Source organism: Lentinula edodes (assembly GCF_021015755.1).
Source record: "Lentinula edodes strain Le(Bin) 0899 ss11 chromosome Unknown C8R40scaffold_56, whole genome shotgun sequence".
Lineage (NCBI taxonomy): Eukaryota > Fungi > Basidiomycota > Agaricomycetes > Agaricales > Omphalotaceae > Lentinula > Lentinula edodes.
Window position 1 is genome coordinate 133675 of NW_025764362.1, and position 12839 is coordinate 146513.

Below are 12839 nucleotides of genomic sequence, written 5' to 3' on the forward strand. Positions count from 1 at the left end.
TGTAGCCATTCGACATTGGCAGTTGCTCAATGAAGTCCATAGAGATGGAGTCCCATGGTCGGACCGGAACCGGCAAAGGTTTCAACAAGCCGTAAGGCCAATGACGGCGGGGCTTATTGCGACCACAGATAGTGCAGGAGGTAACGTAGTCACGAACAAAGTCTCTGACCTTGGGCCAGGTGTATTGACGACGTACCGCTTCTAGAGTGCGGTTCTGGCCGAAATGGCCAGAAAGTGGATGATCATGGAAATAGCGGAGGACTTGAAGGCGAAGATCGCCATGATTAGGAACATAAATACGGTCGTCAAGGCGTAGTAGCTTGTCACTACCTAAGCTCCAACGTTCATTGGAAGGATCTTTTGCAAGTTCCAAACCAGCAACGGAGCTCGGATCGGCGGGAAGAGCGAGAATGATAGCCTGGTGTAGGGCTTCGATATCCATGATAATCGAGGCTCGTAAAGCCGGACCTTCCAGGAAGGTAGCTCGAAGAGACGCAGTGAGTTGTTCGTTAGTAAAGATAGGACAAAAGTTATGAGGGTTCACTTGGGCGTAGCCGATATCCCCCTCTTCAGGGTAGACGTCCCAGCGTCTAGTTATCGAATCGGGTTTCTCGCCGAGTTTCCCCGGTCGGAAGCGAATGACCATATTAAATTGATGTAAAAATTCAGACCATCGTACCTGTCGGTGTGTAAGAACCTTGGTAGTAGAGAAATACTCAAGATTCTTGTGATCGGTGACGACGTCCACCGGATCACCCGAACCTTCCAGATAATGACGCCAAGCTTTAAAGGCCTCGAAGATGGCCAGTAGCTCTTTGTCGTGGGTATCATAGTTGAGTTCTGCCGCATGAAGTGTTCTGGAAAGAAAGGCTAGAGGATGAATTTCACCGTCAGCATATTGGATGGAAAGAATAGCCACAATGGCGTAATCAGAAGCGTCGGTCTCCACGATAAGTGGGCGATTCGGCTCCCAATGGGCCAGTATCGGCGCAGAAGTAAAAGCAGTCTTGAGATTTTCGAAGGCCTCTTGACAGCTGCTGTCCCAGATCCAGGAAGCGCCTTTTCGGGTAAGCCGAGTCATCGGCACAACGATATCACTATAATTGTAAATAAAACGACGATAGAAATTTGCAAAACCCAGGAAGGACTGAATGTCCTTAACCTTCCTCGGAACCGGCGACTCTAGAACCGTCTGAACTTTCTCCTTGGACATAGTCAATCCGTCGGGAGAAAGAATATAACCCAAATACTCAACAGTATCCATATTGAATTCGCACTTCTCGGGGTTGGCGTAAAGCCGATGTTTCCGTAACCGCCAAAGAACCTCCTTGACGTGTTCTCGGTGTTCTTCTGGCGTATCAGAGTAGATTAGAATATTGTCAAGATAGACGATGACACACACATCGAGCATGTCAGAGAAGATGTCATTAACAAACCGCTGGAAAGCCGCAGGGGCGTTCATAAGGCCGAACGGCATAACCTTCCATTCGTAAGAGCCGTAACGGGTCCGAAAGGTGGTTTTCCATTCATCACCTTCAGCGATTCTGACCAGATGATAAGCGTGAGCGAGATCCAGTTTGGTGTATATTTTAGCTCTTTTCGGAGCGTCGAGAAGATCTGAAATGAGTGGGAGTGGGTAACAATCCTTTTTGGTAATACGATTGAGTCCACGGAAATCGACGCAAAGGCGAAGTTTGCCGTCTTTCTTCGGGACAAAAAGGACCGGAGCGCCGTGAGGGGAGGATGATGGGGTGATGGCACCAGTGGCCAGCTGTTTGTCAATAAAGTCTTTAAGGGCGACTAGCTCCTTTTCAGACAAAGGATAAATACGGCCGAGAGGCGGCGAAGCGCCTTCTTCCAAGTCAATCTTCAAGTCATAAGGTCTGTGTTCAGGGAGTGAATCTGCAGCAATCTCGTCGAAAACGTCTGCAAACTCGGCGTACTCTTCTGGAATAGAGTGATGAAGTGGAGGGACAGTAGGAGCAGTGGAGGAGCGGTCGGCGGCGCGGGCCGCGACCTCTGAGTGGATAGCACGAAGGAGAATGGGTTCCATACCAGCGTCCTTGCAAGCCCTGTTAAAGACTGCAGCACTGACAAGTGCAATGTCTACCTCGGGAGTTTCCAGTTGGGCAGCGAATTGAGAGACCGTAGGGTAAGAATAGATGGGTTCAAAGGGGAATTTAGACGAGAGGGGCTTGGCCCGTAACGTCCGGGAGCGGGAGCGAGAGCGAGAGCAAGGTGAGTCTGAAGGAGGGGTCTCCAGAATTGTCGGTGAAACCGACAGCAAAGGTTCCGGTAGCAGAACAGCAACCTTTGCAACAACGGGGTTGATAGCAGAAGGCACAGACGTCTGTGGAGAAACAAGATGTGAAGTGTTACGGAACGTAATGTTTCGAGATGCCCAGTCAATCAACGGATTGTAGCGGGATAAGAAACTGTAACCTAATACTGCTTTGCAAGATGAATCTAAATGTGTAACATAAAATGGTAATAGGAGCAGCTCGCCAGAAGGAAACCAAACAGCGATATTCGCCATATCGGTAATGGGTTTAGAAGATAGTGAACCATCAAAGAGACGAAGATTAACAGGAGGAATTTTGGTCGTAGGAATAGAATTTTGAGAAACATAACGAGTATCGATGAAAGAGTCAGTAGAACCAGAATCAACAAGAGTAGGAAATTTAAGAAGAGCAGAAATAGGTTCAGTCGGCGCGGCCGAATCGGATAAAGGAAATTCAGTAGTTAATGATATTACAAGAGATCGTTCAATGGAAGAAACAGCGGACGCGTTGAGATATAACTCCCCTGGTGAGGTACAAACTTGATCAACGCAGCTCCCGTTTCGTACCGGGGAACAAGAGCTGCGGACTAGTTTTCCGATTCCTCTTCAACAACCTCAATGGTTGCTTCGGGGGTTTCTTCAACCTCGGCAGCACGGCCCTTCGACTCTCGGGCCTTTCGCTTATTGCAGTCAGCAATCTGATGCTTACCACCGCAGAAGAGACAAAGGTTGTTCTTCATCCTTCTTTCCTTCTCGGAGGGAAGAACTTTCCCATCTGCACCAAGATGGTTGAACGCGGGGCGCTGACCGCCGGATTGGCCGGAATTCGAAGAGTTCTGGGGCTTACCATTGTTGTTAGGCTTACCACCAGAGAAGGGTTTAGGCTTCGGCGTGAACGGCGCCGAAGAGCCAGATGGCTGAGAGTTGTTTTGCTGGTTAGTAGAACCAGTCTTAAAGTCCGAGGAACCCTTCCTCGGGTTCCGAGCAATGAAAGGCTTACCAGCCTCCCGCTTTCTAGTTTCCTCGCGTTTCCAATAGCGATTGTCAATACGAAGAACCTCTTGATGGTAATCGGCGAGCGTCGCCGGCTCGGGCAAACGCGCCATTTCGTCCTTGATGCGTTCAGCTAAACCTCGTCCATAAGCCCATTTCAGGGCAGCAGAATCCCTGTTGGTACTAGCAGCTAGGGTGTTGAACCGGATGTTGTATTTCCGGATGTTCTCAGTTTCCTTCATCTTCAGATTACCGAGAGAATCTTCGGCCTCGCCTTGGGCGTCATAAATGCCGAAGTTGTCCTGAAGCTCCTTTACAAGGGCCTTGAAGGAGGACGTCCAGGCCGGCAGCGAGTCGAGATCCGGGTCTAGGATATCGGGGACAAACCATTCTTTGGCTGACCCACTAAGATAGGAAAGGGTGTAGTTCACCTTCCATTGGTCGGTGAAGTACTTGGGACGGTCATTAAAGACCAGGGCGAGATTAACGAAGAACGTCTTGAGTTTTCGGGGGTCCGAACCGTCGAATACCTCTGGCTCGTCACCAGTATACAGAGTACTGTATTCGAATTGTTGTTCTTCTTCCATAGCCTCAGGAAGAGTCGACGTAGTAGGAACTGTGGCTGGACCGAAACCGTGATTACGGCGACGTGGTTGACCGATGGCAGAGATAGATTCGGAGAATGGGGCGAAGGATTGGGCTGTAGTGAAGAAAGTGTTTTCTTCGGAGTTAGCTCTGGATTGAGCTCGAGTTTTCGGAGGCATAAAAAATGATAGGTCAGTATGACGTTAACGGATTGAGTTTAATTATACTGTTAAGATCATGTACACTGTGTAACCGTGCCAAAGCCACAAGGTGCCTAAGTGCGGAAGACGAATGGGACAGTAGTGAAGTTATTAACAACACCGCCGTTACGCCGTTAGTCCCTGGAGATCGAGAGTAGAGAAAGGAGGAACTGAGGAGCAGCCAAGTCGGATCAGCGGTATCGCCGATGACAAGGAGCGGACCAGAGAACGTTCAAGTCCTAAGGTCGAGTGGAACATACTTCAAGGCGTTGAGCCTGAAGACTTAGAGAAGAGTTAAGTTGGGAAGGGAGATCTAAGTTGATAATTAAACTGAGGAACTACAGTAGGCGTACAGGCCGTATTTATATCTACAGATCGGCGCAGCGGTGCGGAGCGCCAGACTAACTACTAGGAGCTATACGAGTAGTACCTGCAGGGTAGAGTAAAAGACAATAAGGAGAGACTAGAACGAAAGGGTATGTGTAGCGAGAAAGAACAATAAGAAGAGATTACAATAACGAGTGGATCTTTGGAATACCAAGCGGCGGAATGGAGGCCCGAGGCATGGACTTGACATATTCATTCATTCCATGCCCACTGTCTTTACGCCATCACAGCTGTATAGTAGATGCATCATCTTACCATCACCATTCATTTTATGATGTCCGTTTGTAACAGTATATCATCTAGAGTTTCAATCTAATTGTTGATCCTCTTCCTCACTGAGTTCTTCATCAGAGTTGGTATCTGAGAGTCTCAGATGCGGTATGGCATCGAATATGTAATCATTTTCTGGTGTCATCCAATATTCATCTTCGTCTTCTACCATTAAATCTAATTGTTCAGCAGTTAAGTCAATAAGCTCGTGAATATTGTTTGGCAATTCAATTGGTTCATTTCGTGTAAAATGCGGCAATACTCTGAAGGCTCCAACCTTCTCTTTGAGTACTGTGCCATCCATTTCAGCAATAATATAAGAGCCACCCTTAGTTCATCTAATTACGACCATAGGTCCTCTATATCTTGGATGCATCTTTCTATCCAAACTCTTTTCAATTCCAGAATTCCTAACCTGGACCAATTGACCTGGTTTGAAATTCCAATCTTTAATTGTATGTCTATATTTTCGTTCAAATCTTCGTAGCTCTGCAACTTTGTTTGCATCTACTCTACATCGTACTTTCTTAATGAATGAGTTATGTTTCGACAGAGCTTGAGTACAATATCCAATTAATTCATCTCTAGTTAAGATTCTATTAGGTGGATTCACCAACCAAGTTGATTCCACAATATCAAAGGGAAGCAACGGTTCAGCACCTGTTACCAGGAAATATGGAGAACAACCTAGACCACGTCTCGGTGTTACTCTATCTGCCCATAGTATCATTTTCAAAAAATAGAACCACTTAGATACATCTCCACCAGTTGCTTTGATTAAAGCCTGGCATATGTCCAAATGCGCTCTTTCAATCTTTCCATTAGCTTGAGAGTTGTAGGCGGAAATTCTTATTCCTTTAATTCCATACTTCTCTTCTAACCAGGCTAGCATGTTTTTCATTTGACCTGCATTATCGGTCACCACTTCTTCAGGACATCCCCAATGACAAATTATATCGTTAAAGAACCATTCTCCTAAAGTTCTAGCATTCTCATGTTTTACTGCTCGGGCCTCAGACCACGAAGACAGTGAATCCCTTCCATGGATGATGTATTTACATCCATTAGATGTAATCGACATTATCATTGTATCGACATGTACCTTCTGAAACAATGAAGGTGTATGCATCAAAGTAGGAGGTGCTTGTCAAGACCATGCCTCGGGCCTCCATTCCGCCGCTCGGTACTCCGAAGATCCACTCTTATTGTAATCTTACTCTTATTGTTCTTTCTCGCTACACATACCCTTTCGTTCTAGTCTCTCCTTATTGTCTTTTACTCTACCCTGCAGGTACTACTCGTATAGCTCCTAGTAGTTAGTCTGGCGCTCCGCACCGCTGCGCCGTTCCGTAGATATAAATACTGCCTGTACGCTACTGTAGTTCCTCAATTTAATTATCGACTTAGATTCCCTCCTTAACTCTGTGCTCCTCTAAGTCTTCAGGCTCATCGCCTTGAAGTACTCACTACTATAACCTTAGGACTTAGACGTCCTCTGGTTCGCTCCTCGTCACCGGCGCTACCACCGCTCCGACTTGGCTGCTACTTAGCTCCTCCCTCTATACTCTCAATCTCCGGGGACTAACGGCGTAACGGCGGTGTTGTTAATAACTTCACTACTGTCCCACTCGCCTTCCGCACTTCGACACCTTGTGGCTTTGGCACGGTTACATGGTGTACCTGATCTTATCAGAATAAGAATAGATGAAACCATGTAAAGACAGTGAATCAACAAGAAGAACTGTTTTTATAAATATTTATGGGTTTTAAACGAATGCATCTAAATGATGGTGTATCAGTTTAAATGGAAATCAATTAGATGGATTGCAGACCTAGGCAGAGACATGTCCTTTGTCTTCCATCATAGGAGTAACACCACGAGTGAATGGAGTGGTAGCTCGTTCGACGGTCTTAAGGACTGGAACAGCAATCTCTGTAGGAGTGACAATGGTGTCCTCGGAACCAGTGGTGGGAAATCTCTGAGCAGTAGCGAAACTTGCCTCAGAAGCAGAAGAGTCTGAGCCAGAATCTTGGCGACTTTTCAAGATGCTGCAAGCTTCGTCCGCAATTACCTTGGCAATACGTGCACGAGTTGCATAAGTCTTGACCAAGTTTGCGTTAAATTCGAATTCAGCTGCCTGAAAGTTGAGTGTAGCAGCAATGAATTTCGTACTTTGCGACTCAAGAGGAGCTGGCGGAGTATTGAGATTGGAAGATACGACTTGAGCAAGAGCATGATTGATATGCTTGCTATGGGTCACTAAAACACAAAATAAGAATCCATTTAAAATGGATTTGAATTAAATTGAATCACCTTTATCTTCAGCAAGACACGACATACAGTTAGAAGAAACATGACTGTCAGCGTGGCAATGAACCTTGCTGAGACGAGGAGAAGCATCGTTCACAGCAGACTTTTCATCCTTATTGGATCCTTTGTTGGAACCACTAGTTGGATAGGGAGTGCTGCAACGATTCTACAACATAGAATGAGCCGTGGTTACAGAACATGATACCATTTTAACTCAGCTTGATAAAAGAGAGAGTAGGCTTCTGTTTGAAACTGTGTTCAGTTCCAGACACCAACTCGTCCTCGGAGCCTGAGTTCATCTGAATGAAATTGATAAATCAAATTAATTGAGATTAGATCTGAAGATTTACCTCGACATCAGAGTTGAAACGAACAGATCTAAGTTCACGTTTGACATCACGAGAGGAAGCAAATCTTGTAGCTTTCTTCTTGGACTTCCTGGTAAAACAAGAATTATCGGAACGAGTAGACGCCTCGTGATCCGAATGAACAGAACGAGCACGATCGAGGAGACGATTCCTAACGAAAGTGTTCTGAAAAGACTATTAAGGAGAATGGTCACGAATAAAATTGATACATACACGAGCATCATTGGCAAAAGCCATGAACTTAAGATGTTGCTCGAAGTGAGAATCACTGACGATGTCAGGAAATAGTTTGTGCCCGAGACACAAAGTATCGATAATGCTCTGACAAGCAGTCAAGTTAGAAATCTGTCTAACATGACTACGAAGTGTAACAGGCTTTTCCTGATAATAAACGCTTTAAATTAATGCATATCAATTAAATTGAATGAAGAATACATACCAAGAGATCATGAAGATACTCGGTAGACCGATGTAGGACTGAAATTGTTGCCTTGTCGGGATTGTTTGTCTTCTTGCCTTTGTACGAAGCAAGTAGCTGCTGCAAAGCGCCCAAATGGGGCTCTGCAACTCGAGCAATGTCGAGATCCTTCTTGTGATGGACAGGCATGCTAGGATGAACAATGATAGATGTGGTTGGAACTTTGTATGGAATGAGAGCTCGACTGAGTTTGACTAATGCCAGTCGACTTGGAACGAATGGCATGTTGAAAGCCAATTGGCCTGAGCCTTTATACCAAATTAGTGAAGTCAAGCTCCTGACCAAATTAGGACAACTGAGGACAGTTGGATTCTTTAGTTTGGGGGAGGAGTATATCAATTTGATTGAAAATTTACAAATTTTCAATTAGACTAATAGTTTTGCAATTAGATTGAATGGTATTGCAAACGCAGCGACCCAGAATTGATCAAAGTGATCATACAAAAGGTCAAAATATGCGGAATGAGTAAAGAAACTGCGCTCAGAACCTGAAAGTGGAGTTGAGAATACCTCCCGACGTCGTTATGATCAATGGCGAACAGAGATCAACTTGAGCACTCAGGACAATGAAGACAGTAAAGTCTTGCGGACCTGATCTCGCGTGAAAATTCATGCCAGGATCCGGAATGGAGTCTTACTTTGAACCCCTATTCATAGGTGGAGCTCAGTGCTGGCTCGATAACTTACAATCACTCGTTCAAATTAAAACATGAATTGAGTTGAACAGTGTATTGAGAGAACAGAAAATATATCTACTCATTCAAGTTAATAAGAATGAGCAAGAGTAGCTCTTCAATGAATTTAAATGGGATAAACAAAGTCTTTGTCCTAGGACTTAAGTTCGCTCATTCAAATTAATATAAACATGAGCATAAGAGCTCGTAAATTGGTATATACAGGACAGCTATAAGCTATCCACAACGAATAATAGGTAATCTACCTATAAGAAAGATACAAAAAGATATTAGACTAATAAATCTAATAAAACAAAATGGTCTCGATTGACCTGTGGTCCTGAAAAGGTCCATAATGAGATTTTTGGGCTTAAGAACCTAGATGATACGACTGCGAGTGGTCAGCTATGATGAAATATTCGGGTTAAAAACCCGTCTGTCCATGTATGACAAAATATAAAATGAAATAAAAGAAAACGATGCCCCGACGCCCAAGGAACCAGCTATGATTCAAGAGTCTGCGCTTGCTCTGCCCCCTTTTCAGGAGACAGAGCTGGCTCGGCCAAACTCTCAATCATAAGGAGATCCAATTCCAATGGAATGGATCCCCCTACTTGGCTACTGGTGCCCTCGTCCGCAGACCCCTCTCGACTTCCTTGAGGCCTTCCAAAGCCTCGGTAGCAGAATCCGGAGGTGGGGAGGACTCGACCAGGTGTACGTGTTCGTTGATGTGCGCCGTTGACTCTCCAGAACGGATGCTGCGTAGCAGTTTGATCCATTCACCAGGAGTCCGATTATCGAAGTCTAGCCCACTCAAATTGAATGGACTAGGCCAACGGAACAGAGTGGCCATAAGGGTCCACTCGTTCAAAGTGATTGCCCGACGATTGGGCTCGGCGGCCTTGAGTGCCTCCAACACAACGACGGGGTCCTCTCCTGCATTCTGCAAGTCCAAAATGGACCGCAGAAAGAGCTCCTGCGCCGTGTTGAACAAGGACCCGATCTGCTTCATTTGGTCGTTAAGGTCCATGGCTCGTCGTAATGAGTTTGCTAGATCTAAAACAATCAAATAAATTGGAATTAAATTGAATAAAGGGAACTTACTATGCATACTGCTAGTTGAGGCCTTATGAAGCGCATTGAGCGCATCCATAGCCAGTTCCACATCCAAGGAACCCAAGCACTTCAGACTCCGTGAGGAGCAGGCTTGACACTTATATCCTGGAAGAGGAGCCAAATTGGCTTCCAAATCCCCTCGAGCGAGCGCCGAAACGCAAGCCTGACTGGGGAGGGAAGGCTACATAAATTGAAACATGTTAGCAATTAAATTAATTAAAATGTCAGAATAAAACCTACATCGCAAATCACCCGGTTCACCTGCATTAGATCCTGCATAGTAAAACGAGCATTTTGGGTCTCCAAGATGGAGCCCAGCTCAAGAAACTCAGGATTAATGGCAAGAAGGGGATTCTTGCAATTCAAGGCAGCGCTATTCTATTAAATTAATAGAATTAGTATTAACTAAATTAAATTGAATCACTGTGACTTACCCTGGCATGTGCAAACTTTGGAAAGGGTGTGAAGGCACCAGTTGACTGCTCTGGAAGCCGTAGGCGTCCTTGAGCATCCGCCAAAAGTACCGGTTGGAAGGTACTCTCTGGGGAATGCTCGGGAGCGGACTTTGTGGCAACCTTTGTAACTCGTTTGGGGACGGTCACCCGTTTAACTGAACAACGAGGCAGTGAAGCTACAATCAAATTGAATTAATAAAACAAGACGAAAAATGAAGAATAAAGTTTTACCAGAAATGGAAGATGTCATTTTGAGGCGTTTTGGAGGAGGAGCAAATTCCTCATCCTCATCCTCATCTTCAGATTCCACTTCATTAGAAGCCGAATCCTTGTCAGTGACAATAATTTGCCATGCCTTTCCTTTTGAGGCAATCAAAGTGTTTTTCCTCGAACGAGGAGGAAGTCAAACCCTTTTATAAACCATAGCAGGCGTAGGGGGGTCGGAGGCTTTGAAACCTTCAACTACCTTGACAGTAGTTGAAGGTCTAGGCTCCTTCCTGCCCACGGAAGTCTTGGTAGACGAAGAGGCTCAGGGAGCTGAATCTACAGAAGGAAACCCACTCAAGAGCTCGTTATCCGAGTCTCTTGAACGAGTGGAACATGGCAAGGAAACTGAATCAAAAACAAAAGAATGGATAAATAAAACAAAAATCTATGAATTAAATTTATAACTCACGAAACGAGGAAGCATCGGCCTTGAGGTTCTCTAACTCCCGATTCCTTCTGATTAATCGAGGGGGAGCTACAAGCGCCTTGGTAACAGAGGTCGAAGACGTGATCTCCAAAGGAGGTGCAAGAGGATTAAGCTTCGATGCGCCCGCCAAAGACCCTTTACCGCGTAACGAGGCAAAGGCATCTAGATCTTTAGAAGGAACTGAGCGCATCATTGCGCTTCCCTCACGAAAGCATAGACAAAACGGAATCGGAATGGCAGGGAATTGTTCGAATTTGTGAACACCCTGTAAATTAAATTAAATGTGAATAAAAGAGAATTCAATAGAAAGGAACACTTACTTCAGTTGAAGAACAATGTTCAGGGGAAATGCCCCATTGCTGCGTCAAATCGTCGCAAAGAAAAGCGGGTAGGCTGAGTGAAAGGGATTCTGCCGACAATAGAACTTGCTCCGCAAATAAAGGGCAATTGGCCCAACCGATCCAGAAGTCCCGAATATAAACCTAGTGAAAACCATTAATATAAACGATGTAGGAAGGGTTTTCAGTTACGCACCAAAAATGGTGCAGCCTCCTCAAAAACATCATAAACTTCCAGTGACTCCGTAGAAGGAGAATCATCCGTCAAGACTTGTAATGTTCTAACTGCCATTTGGGCAGAACAAAACAGGTCCAAGCCTGATGCTACTGACAAAGGGCGCAAAGTCTCGGAAGGAAAGCAGTATGGAAGTAAAGGGCGAGGGTATGAGAATGCCGGAAAGGAACCACATCCATCATAATTCGGGGAATGTTGAGAATCAAGTAAAGGAGGAGAATAATCTCCCGCCTGAAGGCGTTGGAAAACTGCGCTTTCGAAAAATAAAGGAAGTGTCGATTTAGATTGAATACCTGCAAGTATCACCTGGGCCTCCATTAGAGAGCATGGGAGAAGAGTAGTTGAGGCGACAGCACGAGTTTGACTCGAGGTTGAAGCCATTTTGAATTGACAACATGAAAGAAAGAAATGATGAGGGGAGAAAAATGGACTTCAACGAAAAATTTGTTGAACCCTGTGCCCTGAACCAAATAAACGTACACACTGAATCAGCGTGTACGTCAGAGCAGCTCTCCATGAAATGGAAGCTCGTTCTGTGACTAGATGATAAGAAGATTGTGAATTAAAATTTCGAAATGTGATAGGAATACCGAAAAAGTATTCAATTCAAATTGAGCGCTAAACTGCTACGATTCGTAGAAGGCGTGGGAATAAATTGATAAGATGAGCGCTAGAAACCCATTTGAGGGCATCCAAATTGATTGGAAAGCACGGAGAAGTAGAGATCCAAACCCAGTGATTTACATTAAAAGGAGATATAGTCTGGTTGAATCAATCTAATAACAGATTGGGTATCCTTTTCCTGTACAAAACTACGAATGACCGAGGACGGTCAAATTCTTTAGTTTGGGGGGGATGACACGCCTAAATTTTGGCTAGACGTCTATGCTGTGAATTGTGACATTTTCACGTATAGATTTGTATCGAGAGGATTGTAATTGAGACCCAGATTGACAGTCAAAGTCAATACTGAATCAGTCTAATAAGTTGAAGGGACCATATACCCATACTACCACAAGTTGGTTAGTTTACCCATCCCCGATACTACCTTCGGATAGCAGTCTACCTATTTGTCAAGCAGGATTATACCAGACTCGGACTACATCCGAAGGATGACCATTCATGTATGACATACCAAGGGTATTCTTATTGGACCTTACACTGGCAGGAGTTTGGAAGAACTTACTCAAGTGACCATGAGCCGAGGATTGACTCAAAATGACTTTCTAGAACTCAGGAATTATCAAATACTCCTTCTAGAATGAGATCATGCATTAATCTAAAAAACTGCGATTTAGTCTAATAGACCAATCAGGTTGTATGGTTGAGGAAAATGACTAGAAGAACGATCGAAGTACTGCGAGGCTCCGAAGACATATCAAATGAATGTCAAAGAGTCCTGACGTAGAAAATATTGAAGAATGCAATTAAATGAATACTATGCGTAACTCCCT